A 19,518-nucleotide genomic window follows, 5' to 3' on the forward strand; every position below is an offset into this window, starting at 1 on the left:
CAAATAATTGTTTCCAACTTCAACGTCTACTTACGAGTCAACCGAGACAAGTCATAGCAATCTTGAGGACTGCGTTGTGGGTTCATGATGCACGCGGGGCCAGCGAGGTTTTTGATGAATTCAAAATGATGCAATATTAGATTGAAAAAGAAATAAATTAATACTATTTATCATTTCAATTCTAATTATTTTATAATATTATATTAAATAATTAGTAATTAATTATTATATTTTACTTGTGAACATATATTTTAATACTAGATCATTAAATAATAAAAAAATGATGTAAAAATAAATAATAAATAGATTTTTTTATTAATATTATATTAAAACAAAAAACAAAAAATAAAAATAAAAAATAGTTGAAAAAATAGTTGGGTCCGTCCGTGATCTGACAAGTGCGGCTGTGAAATTTGAAAGTTAAAAAAATAGTTAGATCCATCCGTGACCCGACAGGAGTGGCTGGAGATTTGAAAAAAAAAATCACATGATGTTGTTAAAAAACGGGATTTGAGGCTCCGAGTTGTCATATCACCGAAATCACATTATTCTTGACGTGGATGATAGCTCGTCTGGTTCATTGTACTACCTCTATAAAATCAGTCGTGAACTTCATCAAATCCGCATCAAGTTTTCATTCTCATCTCTATAAACTCATCTGCGTTCTTTCAACATTCTCGTGTTTAAACCTTCTATTCTTCTATCAATGGCTCATTCCTCAAACATTCCTCAAGATCAATCCATGAGGCCTTCTGCATCTCAACCTCCTGTTCTTTCTGCAGCCACCATTAGTGCCATGCTGCAACTAGAAAATAATAGTATGGCTAATAGGTCGGACACAGATGCTATCTACGACCTGGTGAGTCTTGGGACTCGCTACTCATCCTCCATTGTTGCTTTTTCCCAAAGGGTACAAGCCAAAAACAATGAGGTTGAAAGGCTGAAAGAACAAATCGTTGTACTTCAACGAATTTCTCAAGAGGCTCACATAAGGGAAGGAATCGAACGGCAGAAGAATAGACAGTTGAAGTCACTTTTAGATTCTTCATTCCGCTTGCCAGTTCCCATGGCTAAGGATGACCTGATGCTGTATGAAGAGCATGAGCGTCTCAAACTTGAGGCTAAAAACCTCAAGTTTATGTAAAAAAAAAAAAAAAAAAAAAAAAAAAAAAAATTCTTGCTTGTTTTGCATTTTGTTTATTTTGTTTTGGGTCCACTACTTTGGAGGATTCTGTGTATCAGAATTAATTTCTGATTCTTCATTGTATATACCATATGTGTTGTTTTGTTTTTCCCTCTTTTGTTTTCTGTTATGTTTTTAACTTTGACAGAAATCTACTCCTTTTGTGCACTCGAATATCTCAAGTGAATTTGTTTCCTCTCTGTTTAATCATGACTGTATAACATACATCATCGGATATTCATTGCTGAACATTGAGGACAATGTCACATTTAGTTGGGGGGAGGGTTTTCTGTTAAATGTGTTAAATTCCTTTAAAAAAAATAAATAAAAAAAAATAATATAAAAAATAAAAATAAAATAAAATAAAATAAAATTTGTGAGGTGCACGATTAACACACACTTCTGGCATGTTTGTTAGATTTGAGTATCTTGGTGGAGTAGTTGAGCGGAATTATTTTGTGAAGATTTATTTTCAACCTTAAACATAGAACATGACTTATGATGCATCATATTTTGTTGAGGAGTGACTTGAAACACCGGGATGCAATATTTACAAAAATGAGAATTAATATGATTTATATAGAATGAATGGCAAGTTTTGAAAGAACAATTTGCACATGCTTACACTTGTAGTGTTCCTCATTAATGTTCATTGATTTAAAACAGGAGAAGTAAACTGCAGGACTACCGAGCCTTATATATATATATATATATATATAAAAAAAAAAGAAAAGAAAACGGAAAGAAAAGAAAAAGAAAAAAATCGTGTAATTTTTCCTGAATAAAGGGCTAGAAACAGTTACCCAAAACTTTGGGGGTTGAATGTTCAACCTTTAAACAGAGTTGGCGTGAAAACTGCTAGTCCCTTAGGCTTTGAAGTAGTTAGAATCAATAATGATTAATCTTAAGGTTGAAAAATCCTATGATAAATCATGTTTATTAATGAGGAACACACAGAAGTTTAGCCACACACACATATCCGAGTTCTAAGATATTTGCCCTAATTCTATGTGAACAATTGTTGAGACTTTCCTTGTGGATACAACTCCTGGTGTTGAGTAGTCACGAATCGATTTTTTTTGTGAGAATTCAGAATTATGTTTGATTGTTTTTGTTTGAATTTCGAGCTTTATGCAATATTCATCTCAATTAATTTTCACTATTTTGCTCAAGGATTAGCAAAAAGCTAGTTGGGGGGTGTGATTGAGCCGAAATATTGCATGTTTTAGCTATTTAAAACTAATATATTTTAAATTCTTCATGACATTATTATTGGTTTTAGATGGAAAAATAGTTAATAAGCATAAATACGAGTTGTGATTTTTAATAGATTAATATCATGTTTATGCTTAATTTTACAACTATGATGTAATTGGACAATATTTCCTCACATATATATAGTCTGTTTTTGATAATTTATTTTTGAGTGTTATTTCTTTCTTTCTTATTTTCAGTTTAAATAAAATTCAAAAGAGAGAATTGTTAGGGTTAGTTAGTTTTTTGTTTTGTTTTTGTCTACAGGTTCTGAGGAGGTTTTCTTGCTGCACTGTTTGAACGAAAATCAAAGTGTTTGGCACGGAGGTGTTGGGAGTTTGGAATCTATAAAACTTGAGATTTAGAAGTGAAGTTGATTTGCTGAAGCAATGGAGGTGGAAGTGGAATGTGGGGCTGGAATTAGCTGACCACCGAGAGCATCCAAGTAGACAGAATTATAGATGTTGATAATGCTGGACATAGAGAGATTTCGGTGGGGAGTTGGATAAAGAAAAAGAAAAGAGCATCATTAAAGAAAGGAAGGACAGCCCACTCACACCAGCTCACATGCAGCACTCAACTCACACAAACACATTCGGACAGCTTACCAAAGAGCAGCAGAAAAGTAACACCCACCATGCAACACACGGACAGACTATGAACATGCACAGCAGACCAGTTTTGACACCTCACACATGCAGCTCACATGACACTCACACATGCACAAGTGCAGCAAAGGATTCATTCGGACAACATGTAATACACATGCAAGACCACAGCTATCTGCCTCATTCACAGCTTCATTCGGATCCACTCACATCATTCGAAAACATGCTCAACAAACCATCGGAGCTGCAGCACTCACACATCAGCAGAACATCATTCGGAGCACTCATGTTTTTAGTTTTTCGTGAGGAGGTTTCTTGGCCACGGAGAGGCACAGGAGAAGAAAAGGGGGATTCCGTTTGAGTGGAGAGAGGTAGCCTTTCATACTTTTCATTTGAAGGAGTGATGTGTGGGGCAGCCGAAGGAGTGATGTGTAAGTGCTAAAAGTGAAAGAAATCGGTCAGTGCATGAATATAGTGAGAACAAGAAGAGAAGTGTGTGGGGTTGGTTTGGTAGATTGGTTTAAGAAAGGAAAGAAATCAAAGGCAGCAAGTGGCTAGGATTAATTATTCAATGCATGATTTAAGCAACTGTTGGGTGCAAGATTAAACAACCAATTGATTGATTCTTCAAGAGGCAAGTGGAGAGGGACGACACATTGATTTTTCTGCTATAAAAAGAGGCAAAGTCTGAAGTAGAAAAAGATGGAGATGACAAAGAGAGAGGGACCGGTTAGTGGAATAAAATTAGTGGAAGAGTGGAACCGGTGGGTGCAAGATTAAACAACCAATTAAATGATTTTCAAGAGGCAAGTGGAGTCATTCGGCCATTGAATCTTTTGCTATAAATTGAGACCGGTTGAGGAGTTATATGGGGGGGAGTCGGGCAGTAGCTTAGAGTTTTGGCTTTGAAGTTTGTTTTTTTTTTCTTTCATTTTGTAGAGTAGCTTAGCTTAGGTTTTTTTTATTTTCCTTCATTTGTTTTCTTTTTCGTTTAAGCAAAGAGTGGAGTAGTTTTCTTTTTCATTCAATTTCCTGTTTTATGATCTAATTTTCATTTTAGCTTGAGTTTTATCTTAATATTATCATGGATAATGTTTGGAGTTGTAACTTTTATTTTATTTTATTTTCTTTTCAGTTTTATGTTATTGTGTGGTTTCATTGTATTTTATTTTTATCCTGAACAATATTTCTATAGTATTTGTAATAAATATGTTTGGCTAAATTTTCATACTAAGGTTAGAGGTGAAATTTAATGATTTACATATTGTTTCCGAATCGACGTAAAATCTATTTTGCGAGCTTGATTGATTGAAAGATTTTATTTGGGTAATTTGATTATCTATATACTCGTCTTGATTCATTGTGATTTCCGAATACAGTGAATGCTTGAGGAATCCCTGTGGTATTCAAATAGATTTGTAAATGTTTTAATTAATCAATCATTCACACTCGATCATAAGCATCTGTTTTTCTTAATCTTAAATGCTAAATCTTCCAATTAAACGGAATCATTATTATAGTTTAATTGAAGTAAATCAACCGGAAACAATATTATAAATTATTAAACGGATCCTCGAAACCTTAGTCTTTTCCATTCGTTTTATCATTTCAGTTTGATTCATTTTATCAATTTCCTTCATTTGTTTGCTTTTTCGTTTAAGTTTTTGCATAGCAAGTTTATCTTTCTTGCACTTTCTTTTGTTTTTTTTCGTTCGGCTACAGCAGTAGCTTAGCTTGGAGTTTATTACTTGCTTTCATTTTCATTCGGTGTTGCAGCAGTTTTATTTCATTTTCGTTTCAGACAGTATCTTTACTTTTATTCGGCTGTTTCTTCGTTTTATTTTTCATGGTTGATCTTCATTCTATTTTCTGCAATTTACGTTTCAGTTTTTATTTTGTCATTACTCAAATTGGATTTATTTTTATCGCCAGAAACATCGTGTGTATTTAATTTTAGAAACTTGGGTTGTGGAATGAGATTTAATTTATTTTTGGATTCTAGATCGATGCAATATTTTGTGATTGATTGTTGATTTCACTATATTACTAGTCGGATTTAAATTGAAAATAGATTACGGTTCTTGCTCTTGTTTTGTTGTTGACGTAAGGCACAACAAAAGCTTGAATGGGACGTGATTTGTTTTGGATTCAAAAAAAGGGATTGAAGCTTTTGCTCTTGTTTTGTTGTTGACGAAAGGCACATCAAAAGCTTGAAAATTATCAAGGCTTCTCTCGTTTGTTTGTTAATGTGTGTGCGGCTAGTAAAATAGAAAATCTCTTAGGAAAATATTGCAAAAACTTGAGCTTAACCTTTCTATCTTCCGTTTACCAATGTCTTGACTGGATTGTTAATCGAGAAAATTATCTAGAATCCAAAATAAAGAGAGTCTCAAACCCAACCCAAGTGTTCGTTAATTTGTTTTTCTTAAGAAACTCCAATTTCAATTTCGATTATCTTTTTGCATTGCATTTTAATTTTATTTTCATCTCTTATAATCGACATCATGTTACCCCAAAAATCCCGTATATGCTCTGATAACCCTTTGTCCCTGTGGAATACGATCCTGGACTTATCCTTGATACAACTTGACACTTCTGCACTTGGAAGCACATTCGAAGTCGAGTCAGATTACATTGTTCTTGAGTAAAGGGGAATGGAGGAGTGGAGTTTGGACCATTAGATGCTTCATCAAAGCCATTCGAAGATGCTGAAACTTGATTAACATAAGGTGTTCTTGGCTTTGCATTATGTCGATACCCTGGAGGATATCCATGTAGTTTATAGCACCTATCAACCGTATGTCCAATGAGACCACAATGAGTGCAAACTGATCGTGATCTTGATTTTTGATAATTCTTGACATTAGTTGAGGAAGTCGATGCAGGGGCCACATTCTTGCTAAACAAAGCAGCAGATTCAGACAAGATTGAAGATCCAACAACTTTCCTTTGTTTCTCTTCTTGAAGAGTAAGAGATAGAACTCTGTCAATGGATGGAATTGGATCCATTAGGAGAATTTGACCCCGAATGTGTGTAAAAGAATCATTAAGGCCCATTAGAAATTGAACAACATATTCATTATTATGTTGATCAATGACTGTCTTCAAAGCTCCACACGAACAACTTGGTTGACAAATACAACTGGGAATAGGCTTAACATTGGAGAATTCATCCCATAAAGCTTTGAGTTTTGTGTAATACAAACTAACTGAACTTTGATCTTGAATTAAGGATGAAAGATCTTTCTTGAGTTGAAAAAGACTCGGGCCATTACCTTGCGTAAACCTAGTCTTTAAGTTGTTCCAGACCTCTGCAGCAATAGAGGAACTGATAACACTTACAGCAATCTTTTGCGTAAGAGAGTTTAAAATCCAAGAAAGAACCATATTGTTGCATCTAAACCATTGAACATAAAGAGAATCAGATCGATTTGCAGGACAAGAAAAAGTTCCATCAATAAAACCCGTCTTGTTCTTGGCATTGAGAGCCATTACCATCGACCTACTCCAAGTATAATAGTTCTCACCATTAAGAGGTTGAGAAACCAAAACAGATCCAGGGCTTTCTCCATGATGGAGAAAATAAGGATTTGAGAAATCTTCAACAAAGGAACTGGTACGATTAGGATTTGAGAAAATAGGGTTTGCGGAAGCAGAGTTTTCATCTTCTGATACCATATCAGAATATGCAAGGAAGAGAAAATGTATTCCAAAATGTATTGAAAAATGAATTACGTCCCTGTTACAATCTGTTCAAGTCTATTTATATACAAACTAACTAACTTAACACTAACTTAAATAAACCTCTTCTACACGTGGCTTCTACACGTGGCTTACTAACTTAATAGGTTACCATCTCGAACCCTGGAAGACATTTGCATTCAGCTTTATTGTCATTTAAAACACAATACCCGTTTAATCCACAGAGACCCTTGGGATCACACAAATCATTGGAAGATGACCATACATCTGACCAGTTTCCATTCTGTTCCCACTCATACGAGTACAGTCGAAATATCCCATCTGCATCGATTCTCATAAGATAAATAGTTTCCTTTGTAGGATATCCTCCATCGGTTAGATTCTTAATGTTAGCACCATTATCGTCGAGCAAGTATAGATGGCCATCAGCACTATGGTTTAGCGTCACGTTTTTTCCCATTCTAGAGGTAGCAGATGCATAATAAGCATGTTTAGCGGTGATTGTAGTGACCAAAACCCACAGGGTAATGAACAAGGTTTCCATCCCGTTGCATTGCAAGAAAAAAGATTCCCGTTGAGTGGTCCGTTTCTGAAAGACTAGCAAACAGTTCTTTACCTGCTACGAGAGGTTGACCGGGTAAAAGGGAATAGTCGGGAACTCAAAACTCTGCCATAGTGCTTCTTGATCAGAATTATAGAGCACAAAATTCCCAGAATCAAGCATGGCAGCGGAAGTAGAACCAACAGAATCAGCTATGATGATTCCTGGCTCTGGTTTCGTTTGCAGCACAAGCTTGCCATCCGAGGCAAAATGCAAGGTAGCATTGCTGGGGACTGGAAGTTCATCACGGTTTGCAGTCCAGACAATAGTTTTTTGAGGAATTCCAGCAAGAAAAATACTGATAGGCCACGATGATCTGAGAGGGGCCATAAGCCGAATACCAAATATTTGGGATGAGCTTGTACCATGCATGCAACGTAGGAGGTGGATTGGTCCATTAAAGCATGTGAAAACAATCCAGGAATGGACTGGGTCGTGACAGTTTACGTGCAGAAGTAAATGGTCTTCCGTAGTTGCCAGTTTAACGCAACGCATCCGTAGTTGCGAGTTTTACGTCATTTTATTTCCGTTTGTTATTGCTCTATTTTATGCTCTGTTTTACGTGTGTTGAATTTCAATTGTTAGTTGTTAAATTCCCTTTTATTACGGTCAGTTTGTACGTGGCTTCGCTTATTTAAGCAGCCGATGGTTGTCAATGAAAAGTCAAGTAATCATTTGTTATCCAACTTGCGGTACTTTCTCACCCAAAGAAAAACTAGATATCTAAGTGTGGTACGTTCTCACCCGAAGAGAACACAAGCTATCTCTAGCACTTATACACGCTGCGTTTGGGACCTATCAAATACCGACAGCTTAGCCATTGCCTTGCATATAAAATCCAAAGGCAAAGAGACCAGAAAGTGACAACCACGTAGAGTTGATGCCGGGTGTTAGATAAGAGCCTCGGATTACATTGGACTGTATTTTTTGAGCTGAAGCAGTACAAAATGCAGAGAGAACGAGAAATACAATGATAGAATCCACGAGGAGCAGAATGAGCTCTTGGCAGCCTCTCTGTTCTCCTCTGTTTTGTTTCCTTTCGTATGAAGTTAGAGTCCAAATTTTGAAATCCCCCCAAGAATGCATACTCTCGTATGTAACCACTTAAAGTCTTTTGTCATGTTAGGACAAACAATTCTTTGGCAGCAATTTAGGACCAATTGCTGCACGGAATTCCCTTGATCAGCAATTATAAGTGCTTATCATATTAGGACAAACAATTCTTTGACAGCAATTTAGGACCAATTGCTGTATCGAATTCCTTGGTCAGCAATTATAAGTGCTTGTCCTCTGAAAATTCTCATGTAAAAAGAAATTTCATTTGTGTAAAATTGTGTTGACAAAAATTAGAAAAAGAGAAGATGCGAGAGAGAAATTATTGAGTATTTATAATCTCATATAAATTTAATAAATTTTAACTCTAATAAATATAGATAAGTAGCTGAATTATTTAAATATCATCTTTTATAATTTTTAGACAGGCGAGAAACGTAACACGAAAAGCATTTGAAGTTTAAAAATAAAATCCAACAACCAAGTTGACAAATAATTGTTTCCACCTTCAACGTCTACTTACGAGTCAACCGAGACAAGTCATAGCAATCTTGAGGACTGCGTTGTGGGTTCATGATGCACGCGGGGCCAGCGAGGTTTTTGATGAATTCAAAATGATGCAATATTAGTTTGGAAAAGAAATAAATTAATACTATTTATCATTTCAATTCTAATTATTTTATAATATTATATTAAATAATTAGTAATTAATTATTATATTTTATTTGTGAACATATATTTTAATACTAGATCATTAAATAATAAAAAAATGATGTAAAAATAAATAATGAATAAATTTTTTTATTAATATTATATTAAAACAAAAAACAAAAAATAAAAATAAAAAGACATTCTTCTAATCCTGAATGCACCAAAAGGCCTAATAAAAACTCTTGTAAAGTCATTTTTATATATTTTTATATATTTTATTATTATGATTAGCTGCGTCATTTTTTTTAATATAAATAAATATTGAATTCCTTTATAATAATAGAGTACATAAAAAATACACAAAGAAAATATAAAAGTAACCATATGATGCATAATTGAAGTCTTAATCAATTCTCTCCAACTGTTTCTTGTCAATCTCATCATCCCGCTCGACTAATTGATCCAAATCGCTAGCCTCGCAACAATGGTAGCCTAGTCTTATTTAATAATTACTCAAACACAAAATTTAATACAATTTTTCTAAACTCTCAAATAAAACATAAAAGAATAAAATAAATTTTTCAAATTTTAAAATAAAAATTATATTTAAACAATTTTTTAATTTTATAATATTTTTATTTAACTCAAATCATTTCCCTATTATTTACAAATAACTTCATGAATATTTACTGATATATTCAATTATCCAAACAGCTCTAAAAATAAAATCCAAAGATCAAATTTTACAAATAGTTGTTTCCTCTTTTAACGTCGACTATTACGAGTAAACGCAGGACCGTTGACGGATTTTAGGTTATGACAATCTTGAGGACGACTATTCCTCTTTTAACATCATAACAATCTTGAGGACGACGTTGTAACTTGTGGGTTCATAAACGCAGGACCGTTGACGGATTCAAAATAATACGTTATTGCTTTAGTAAATAAATAAGTAAATATGATATTAAAAATATTTTTTTTAAAACAAGCCGCGTTCTTGACTTCTTGTAATCTTTTAAATAAAGTTTTTATTTTATATTCAGATTTGAAATCAACGGAAAGATGGAGAATCTCCTCTATGAAAAAATCTAGTTGCAAGTACAATTATGCACTAATTTATATACCAATCTAATATGATTGATCAAAAAGTAATTTTTTTTAAAACAGTGCTAATTTAAATTTTGAATATGAAGGAATTAGTATTATTACGCAGATTATTATGCGACTTTGCTTATATGTTAAAAAACTCCTCCTCTCTAGTTTCTCCCAAGGATTTTGTCTTACGAGAGTTTAGAGGTGATGTGAAATCCCTGCATGGTTCTAATCCTTTTTCAGTTTCAGTGGTCTTTCATCTACGATGGAAGGTTTGCATCAAACAGAGGTGAGTAGGAGAAGTGAATTATGGTCTTTGTTGAAGTCTCTAAAAGTTCCTTTTAATATAGGATGGGTTCTTTTGGGAGATTTCAATGAGATTTTGAGTAATGATGAAACGAATGGTAGAAGAGCTAAACCAGATAGGCAACTGAAGGCTTTTCGAGATGTCATTGAAGAATGTCAAGTGCATGATTTGGGTTTTAGAGGTAATTCATTTACATGGTCTAATAGAAAGGAAAAGGGTCATACAATTAGTGAAAGGCTAGCGCTAAACAGGTGCTTTTCTAATTTGAAATGGCATTCTCTTTATCCAATAGCTGTTGTGATTCATGGTATAATTGCTTACTCTGATCATATGCCTATGATCCTAAAATTGTTTGAAGGGGTGCAACAGGGTCCAAGAAGGAAATTGTTTCTTTTTAAGGCAATGTGGGTGGAAGCTTCTAGCTGTAAACAAGTTGTTGATGGAGCATGGAAGGCAGTTGAAGGAGTGAGATAAGTGAATACTGTCATGAGGAAGATTGAGCATCGCAAATGGTGCCACAAATGGCGGGACTCAATTCCGAAATGTATTTCCCAAACTATTTGGGTTGATTCAAATTTGTAATATTTGAGCTTTGATGAATAAAAGTTCCACTTTGTTATTTAAAAAAAAAAACTTTTAATTTTGAAAACAAATCTAAAGCATCATTATTAGAATAAGAAATCTTAAAAAGACTGGTCCTTTCCTTTTTTATGAGGTTAAGGTGGGTGTCCTTTCCGAAAGGGTAAGGTAGTGGTTCGTTTTTTCTTTGTAAAAGTTATCAACTTCAATACAAAATAAGGTTTCGAATATGGCAAAAGAGCTGGAAAGGTTATGGGAGGGTTTTAATTTAATTGAGGAAGAAGAAAAAGAAACTGTGAATTTGACAGAGGAAGAAACTTGTAGATCAAACAAAAGAAGTCAGAAATGTTTGTTTATGCTCATACTCATGGAAAAAGCTATAAACAAGGAAGCTTTTAAAGCTACTATGATTAAGATATGGAATCTAGAGGGATGGCTTCTCTTAACAGAGGTATGGCACAACAAATTTTTAGTTGAATTTTAGACACTGGTTGATATAGAAAGAGTTTTAAATGGTCGACTATGGTCATTTGATAAAAATTTGATCTGTATTCAACAGTATGAAAGTAATATTCCTCCAGACGAAATTAAATTTAACTATGAAGTGTTCTGGATCCAATTACATGGGCTGCCTTTTGCAGCTATGACCTATGAAGGGGGGAACATATAGGTTTAACAGTGGCAGAGGTTTTGACAATTGACGTAGATGAAGATGGACTGGGATGGGGCAAATATCATATGTGTGCATCTCAGAGAAGGAAAACAAACTACATTAGCAGAGTCAATGATGAAGAGGGTCATAGTTACAATACTCCTCAAGGCATAAATCAAGTGATTCAAAGTTACTTTAATGCTTTGTTTGCAACTTCAAACCCTATTGGCAAAGCAGAATGCCTAGAAGAAATGCAACCTCAAGTTATAGAAGCAATGAATAACTGGTTACTTAAAGACTTTACAGCTACTGAGGTGAAAGAGTCAATTTTTAGTATGAGTTCCCTAGGCCTAGATGTTTCTCTGCTGGTTTCTATCAACAACATTGGAGTACTATAGTAGATACAATATGTGAAGCTGTGACAATGGCACTAAACAGAAACTATTAGGACAAAACTATCAATGAAACCTATATAGTTCTTATTCCAAAAAGTAAAAGCCCAAACCTGGTTACAGAATATCGCCCAATCAGCTTGTGTAATGTAATTTACAAAGCTATCTCCAAGGAATTGGCCAACAGATTAAAAAGAATTCGGCCTAACCTAATATCCACCACACAGAGTGCATTTGTGCTAGGGAGAGTAATTGCTGGCAACATTGTTGTGGCATTTGAAGTCCTACATTCCATGAAATGCAAAACGAGAGGAAAAACTGGTTACATGCCTCTCAAAATGGACATGAGTAAAGCATATGACAGATTAGAATGAAGTTTTGTTGAAAGCGTTATGGAAAGAATGGGATTTACAAGAGGATGGATAGAGCTGATTCTCAATTGCATTAGAACAGTGTCTTATTCTATCCTATTGAATGGTAATCCTCAACCATCATTCAACCCTTCAAGGGGCATTAGACAAGGTGATCCAATATCACCATATCTTTTTATATTGTGCTTTGAGGCTTTCAACCAACTTCTAAACAAGGTAGAGAGACAAAAAACCATTACTGGTTTTCCTATGGATAGAGGACAGTTTTCAATAAATCATCTGTTTTTCGCAGATGATAGCTTCTTTTTTGTCAAGCTTCCTCAATTCATTGGAGTAGGATGATGCATTTAATTGCAAGATATGAAAATGCTTTTAGTCAGAGATTGAATAAAGGGAAATTTTCAATATTTTTCAGTAAAAACACAAGGGCCTCTATTAGAGATAGTATACTCAGTGTAGCAGGAGCCAGGTCTACAGCTACTTATAAGAATTATCTTGGATTACCAGCTTCAGTGGGTAGATCTAGGATAAAGGGTTTTAGTAATATTCTTGACAAAGTTAGAGGCAAACTACAAAACTGGAAAATGAAGTTCTTGTCAAAGGCAGGTAAAGAAATTCTCCTCAAATTTGTAACTCAATCCATTCCAACTTACTACATGGGAGTTTTTAAACTTCCAAAAGGGTCGGTAAGGAAGTTGAATAAAATGATGAAGGGGTATTGGTGGGTACAGATTAACCAAGAGAAAAAATTGAGTTGGGTCAACTGGAATCAAATGGGGAAATAAAAAATGGAAGGGGGTTTGGGATTTAAAGATTTTGAGAACTTCAACGAAGCTTTGCTTGCAAAACAATGTTGGAGAGTGATACAAAACCCATACTCACTTCCTTCACAAGTTTTAAGGCACAAATACTTTCCTCATACAGATTTTCTCAATGCAAAAATGGGCTCTAACCACTCTTATATTTGGAGAAGTCTTCTACATGCAAGGCCTTTACTTAAAGAAGGGCTTATATGGAGGGTGGCTATAAAGATTTGGACAAACAAATGGCTGCCAGCACCAACAACTTTCACTCCTCAAAGTGGGCAGAATTATCTCAGCACAGAAACTAAACTGGAGGAACTGATTAACCAAGAAACAAAGCAATGGAAGTTCAATATCATTAAAGAAATTTTCTCACAGGAGGAGGCAGAAAAAATTAGTCAAATTCCCTTAAGTAGAGGTAACAAACAGGATAAATTAGAGTGGAGAGGTATTCAGAAAAGCAGAACCTCATTTATGAGTTTTAAGGTTATGATACAAGATATGTTCAACAAACTCGACATAAAAGAATTGGAATAACTCTTGTTGATTTTCTCGAATTTGTGAAGGAAAAGGAATGAATATGTTTTTAAAAACTTTTAAAAACATATTAATTGACCCAAAGTTAGTGATTTCCAGGGTAAACCAGATGAAACAAGAAATGGCAGGTATACATCTGAGGTCCATAATTTAGACTGAACACAACAATAGAAGGAATATTAGATGGGTTTGTCCACCACCAAATTCTTGTAAAATAAACTGGGATGTAGCAATTGACAAAAAGCAACTCAAATTGGGAATTGGAATTGTAGTCAGAGATGAGGAAGTTAAATTTCTAGCCACAATGAGAAAAAATGAAACTTATACTCCTGATCTAGCAATAGCAGAGGCTAAAGGAGCTCGCTCGTATAGCAGCAGAGTTTGGATTGCATTTGGGGATGAGAAGGGTAGTGCTTGAAGGAGACTCTAAAAGGGTTGTTTTGGCCATTCAGAAACAAGAGCAAGATGAAAGTTATTTTGGGATGATCATTGAACAAATCAGAGACAGTTTAGCATCTTTTGATAGTTGTCTTACTAAACATATATATAGAGAAGGTAATGTAGTTGCACATAAACAAGGTAAACTGGCTTTACTTATAATAGACTGTATAGTGGATTTGGAGGAAACTCCCCACTATCTTCAATGAGTCTTCTAAATCAATGAATGAATGAAAAGGATCTATGTTAAAAAAATAAAAAATAAATAAAATAAAAATTATTAGAATAATTTACCATATTTTAGTTATTTTTGTGGTCGATATTTATTTCAATTATGAACATAAACGAGTCGAATTCAATCCAGCAATAATTGGCAATCGTGAAGATAATGGCATTAGGGATGCATCCAAGGAAGACCCTACAGCTTTTAATTATAAATTCAATGTATTTGGTGGGGTCCCGGGGGTTGGGAGTGCATATATGGTCATAAATACGTAGGAAGACCCAGCAAAATTATGTCGATGTGCCATGCAAGTTTCAATGCAAATAAATAGACCGAATGTTAAATACTCGAGTCATTAGAAGAAATACAGTGACATGTTTAATCAAACATCTCTTATAAATCATGAAAATTCACTCGGATCTTAAAAGTTTCTAAACACTTACGCAAACAGGGACACGCTCCTGAAAAATCCTATATGGATAACATTAGATATTGTAAATTCTACGTGATGTGTCTGTTTCTCTTTAGAATTTAGTTATTTAATTGGGTCAAATAATTGAAAAATATCTCTATATAATTAATAATTTTATTTAAGTTAATTCGTTTCGGTTGGTTCACCTTGTAGTAAGGCTTGCAACCCGAGCATGTCAAGTCGGGTTTAGACTCGATCCATCCGGATATGGTTATTAGGAGCACATCACTCCAAACCGAACTGATCTGGCACATTTGGGCCGGGTCGGACCTTCTTTATTATAGAAAAGGAAACGCTAGGTTTACTCTGTGAACAATTCACTCTTCAAGCGCGCCACCAACGTTGCTTGGCCCCAACTTGTTTCCCTCAGCACCTACATCTGAAAGTTCACCATTCTCCACCTGACCCTTGATCTGATCCACGTTGACATATTTTGGCAATTCTATTTCCCGAGAAAATCCCCTTTTCCCTGTGCCTCTCTCAACTACAAGCCAAACGGCGTCTTTTTCATGGGGCCTCCTTCCTACCCTCTCTTTTGATTTGTAAGATGTTCCCCTCCTCTATCTATACCTTTATGTCATCTTTGCTTAAACCTATTCACAAAAACTTGCTCCGTTGAGAAAACCCACCAAGAACAGACTCCAAAATTCGATCGTAAATAGTGCTAGAATATCCTAGTTAGCATAACCCAATACAAAATTACTAAAATTTGAAAACCCACAAAAAACTCCCCTCCAAAAGAAGAAGAAAAGAAAAGCAGACTCGTAAAATTGCTTCGTCTAATGCATACAACAATTCCACTTCGTGACATATGAGTTAAACAAAGCTCAGCAAATTTGATCAATCCCACTTGTGAGAGAGAGATAGAGAGAGGGGTGTGGTACGTTGGACATTGATCTTGAGGAAATGAGTAGTAGGGGATTCGAGCCAATTCGTAAGGGCTGTCGATCAGGACCATTCCCGGAAATGGGAGGCCTCCAGAAGAAGCATCTAAAAGGGTGCCCAAATATACTGTCAGCCATATCGATTATGAAGTAAGCTTGCTCTCTTCTCTTCTCTCCTCTTCCCTTGATCAAATCAAGGCCTTTGACGTCTTTGGGTGGCTTGGAGCAATGTCGTGCTGGTCGAGAGTTGGCTAAGATGGAGGGGGTGGAAGGGTTTGATGGACCCGATGTAGAAGCTGACTGATTCGAGAGAGTCACTCTGTAGAGATTAGGATTAGAGAAAGAAGATGAATTGTAGAGAAGGAAAAGACAGAAGTGAAGCAAATTCTCGTTGGGGACTTTCCCTCGAACTAACTATATTTATAACGAATGGATAACAAACACACCGTTTAATTGTTTACTAGTCTATTTCATTCGAGGAGTAAAACGACCACATTGGACTTATTGAAACTGAGATATAAAAGGAAATGACAACGTTCAACTAAAAGCAAAAGGAATTAACATATACTAAAACGGCAACGTATCGATCTTCCCCTTAATAGCTAACAACCCGTAACAACCCTTCCACTAAGATCTTGCTGAACACACTACACCTTGCCCATCCACATCTCCACACCAGCACCTTCACCATCCATAACAAAGGGGTGAGAGGGAGGAGATATGGTCTAGCTGTGGTTGGGCATGGACCACTCCAAACTCACCGAGGATGTTGACGACTCTTCATTGAAGTTCCAGAGCAAGATTGTCGCATCTCCGGGAACCATGAACCTCAAGGAGAAGATGGGGGCAAGCTAGGGTTCGATGTAGAAGGGTGACTGGCCCGACATTCATCGGGTTCGATAGAAGTCAAAACAGACTTTGATGATAATCCACCTTTTTTAAGTTGGGTCTAATCAGGTTGCACAAGTTGATCAGCCCATTGGGCTTTTTGCATAGGCCTATCACCTAGGCCTTAGCAGAAAAAGCGCAAACCCGGTCCATCCATACAACCCGACCCATCTCGTCCGACAAAAGCAGTTGAAGTTAGATTTCGAATTGAACCTGTTAAACTTTGGTTTCAACCCAATATGTTTTAAATTACATTAAGTTTGCACTTTGTAGACCAAACCCTAGCCGCCTAGCCCTTCCCATTCTCTTCATCATCACTATCGGCTCCGTTCTTTATCGTCATCAACTCTATTCCCCATTGCCTCTCTTCCCCTCTATTATGAATTTGAAGTATCCTCTTAGTTGTGTAGTGTGCTATTGAAGGAAGAGAGTGACTTGACTGGAGGAGGAGGAGTTGTGGCCAAAATGATGGAAATAATTGGGATTTTGGTAAGTCCCCCTAGACACAAATATCTTCATACCAAAGGTCCAGAGCTATAAAATAGGCTCTTTTGGTCGGCACATTAATCTACCAAAATTTTTCAAGAAAGTTTTTTTTTATTTTTTGTTTTTAAATGTTTCCTTCTTTCCATAGAAAATGCAGAAATCAAATGCGTTCATCGTCGCCTTCGTTTCTCATCACCTCGATTCCCTTCTATTACATATTTGAAGTATCCTCTTAGCTACCACACTGTATGCTGTACAAGGAACAAAGAGACTTGACTGGAGGAGTTGTGGCAAAAATACTGGAAACAATTGGAATTTTGCTATCAAGTGGGCTCTTTTGGTCAATATTTTCCACTCATAAGGAAGGAACGTAGGATGCCTTTCACATGGTTGTATTTTTTGCTGAAATGGGGATGATGTTCAAAACTTCAAATTCCCAAAATGCATTACTGACAGCTTACCCACTCATTGTATTCTTTTTCTAGATAAAACGGATGGTAGGAGGGAGTAATTACAGCTAGTATTCTTACTTCAACGTGATCATAATACAATCACTCATTCATCCTAACTAAATACTAGAATCTATCTCTCAATAATTCTTTTCTCCAGTTAAATTTATTTTGGGAAAATGATAATATGTCCCTTGATTTTGTCTCCCTCGTTTTGACCGTTTATGTAATTATTTATTTGCTTAATAGTTAAAAAAGTGACTATTAATATATTGGTGTATTTTTTTTTTATCTTTTAAAAATATTTAAAGAGATTTAAAAAAATGTGAAAAATAAAGTGACATTTAGCTTAGTAGTCACGCTTAGCAGTACCCTTTTTTTTCTCTAAAGGCATGCGGCATATTTACACTAATAAACTTGCAGGACACATGCGTAATGATGGATAGACTTTAAAAGCACCCAATTGCGACTGAAACAACACCCAAAAAAAAAAAAGGTGATATAGGGCCATTAGATTAATGATCCCCACCATTCTCTATTTACGTGGATAAACCAAAAGAGGAACCACTTAGAACATTGGTTTTGATACAGTCCTACTTGCTAATTGTGAATGCACATTTGAAGGCCATGACAGTACAACAAAAAAAGAAAAATAAACATTTTGGCACGATTTGGTTTTGGGAAGAAATAAAAATCATCCCAAAAAATGAGATTTAGGGATGAAATCTAAATTTTGTCCCTAAATATTGACGACAATCATTTATTGTTCAAACTATCAATATTACGTTCGAACGTGATGATATTTATGGATGAAAATTCATCTACAATAAAATTATCATTCAAACGTGTACTAAACCACTTGATCATAAAAGAAATAACCATTCGATCAAATATTAGTTATGGACGCTAAGCTAAGTTAAAGGATTTTTTGTTTGAACGAATTATATTTCATTCAATTGATTGATTTTTATATAGAAGAAGTTGTTTCAAATAATATTGATCTGTACTAATTTTGGTGCCCTCAATCCCAACTTGTGTTTTGGCATAAGTCATGACGCTGGGATGTCAGCCACTTAGATCATACAACCCTAGTGTATAGTGATAGCAAAGTGTGTGCATATATGCAATACAAGAGTGTGCAATTAATTCGTAGCAGACAAACAAATAGAGTAGCCATTAATTCTAACAGTACCAAAAAATTAAAGTTACATCATCAAGCCAATGTCCAAATGGCACAAGTCTTCCAACCTCAAACATAAAAATATTATAGTCATCCAAATTTAATTAAGCCAATAAATAACACTTAATAGCCAAAAGGTAAAAGACCCAATTCTTCACTCTTTAGGCAGGGCCGGATCTTCATACTTGTACCTATCCTCTAATTCAAACTCTACAATTTTGTAGAGTGGAACCGCAGATAGGGACATCACAGTGAGATTTTGCCAAATATCGATGGTAAGGAAGTATGTACGTGACCCTTTTCTTGCACTAGAGTATGATCCCTTCCAAGTGCATGAAGACTTTTCATATAATGAAGCATGTATACCAATCCTAGATCAGAAGACTCAAGTACTTCGTAAGAAAACTATTTCGATGGTCAAGGTACTTTGGAATCATCATATCGAACAAGAAGCTACATGGGAGCGTGAAGAAGATACAAAGGATAAATATCCCTATCTCTTCCATTGAGATACATACTATTTTAAGGATGAGATTATTTTAATGAGTGAGAGTTGTAATACCCGAACCTATTAGGAAAATCCTATGCCAATAATTTATTTAAATCAAATTCTTTCTCCATGTATTTTAACTTAGGAGTCATCATTACCGATTGTCCCTCTGGTATTATTATTTTGGTCTTAGAAATTTTGCTCCTTTTAATCTCATCCAGAG

The sequence above is a fragment of the Carya illinoinensis genome, chromosome 3, assembly GCF_018687715.1.
Source record: "Carya illinoinensis cultivar Pawnee chromosome 3, C.illinoinensisPawnee_v1, whole genome shotgun sequence".
In the NCBI taxonomy this organism is placed as follows: Eukaryota; Viridiplantae; Streptophyta; class Magnoliopsida; order Fagales; family Juglandaceae; genus Carya; species Carya illinoinensis.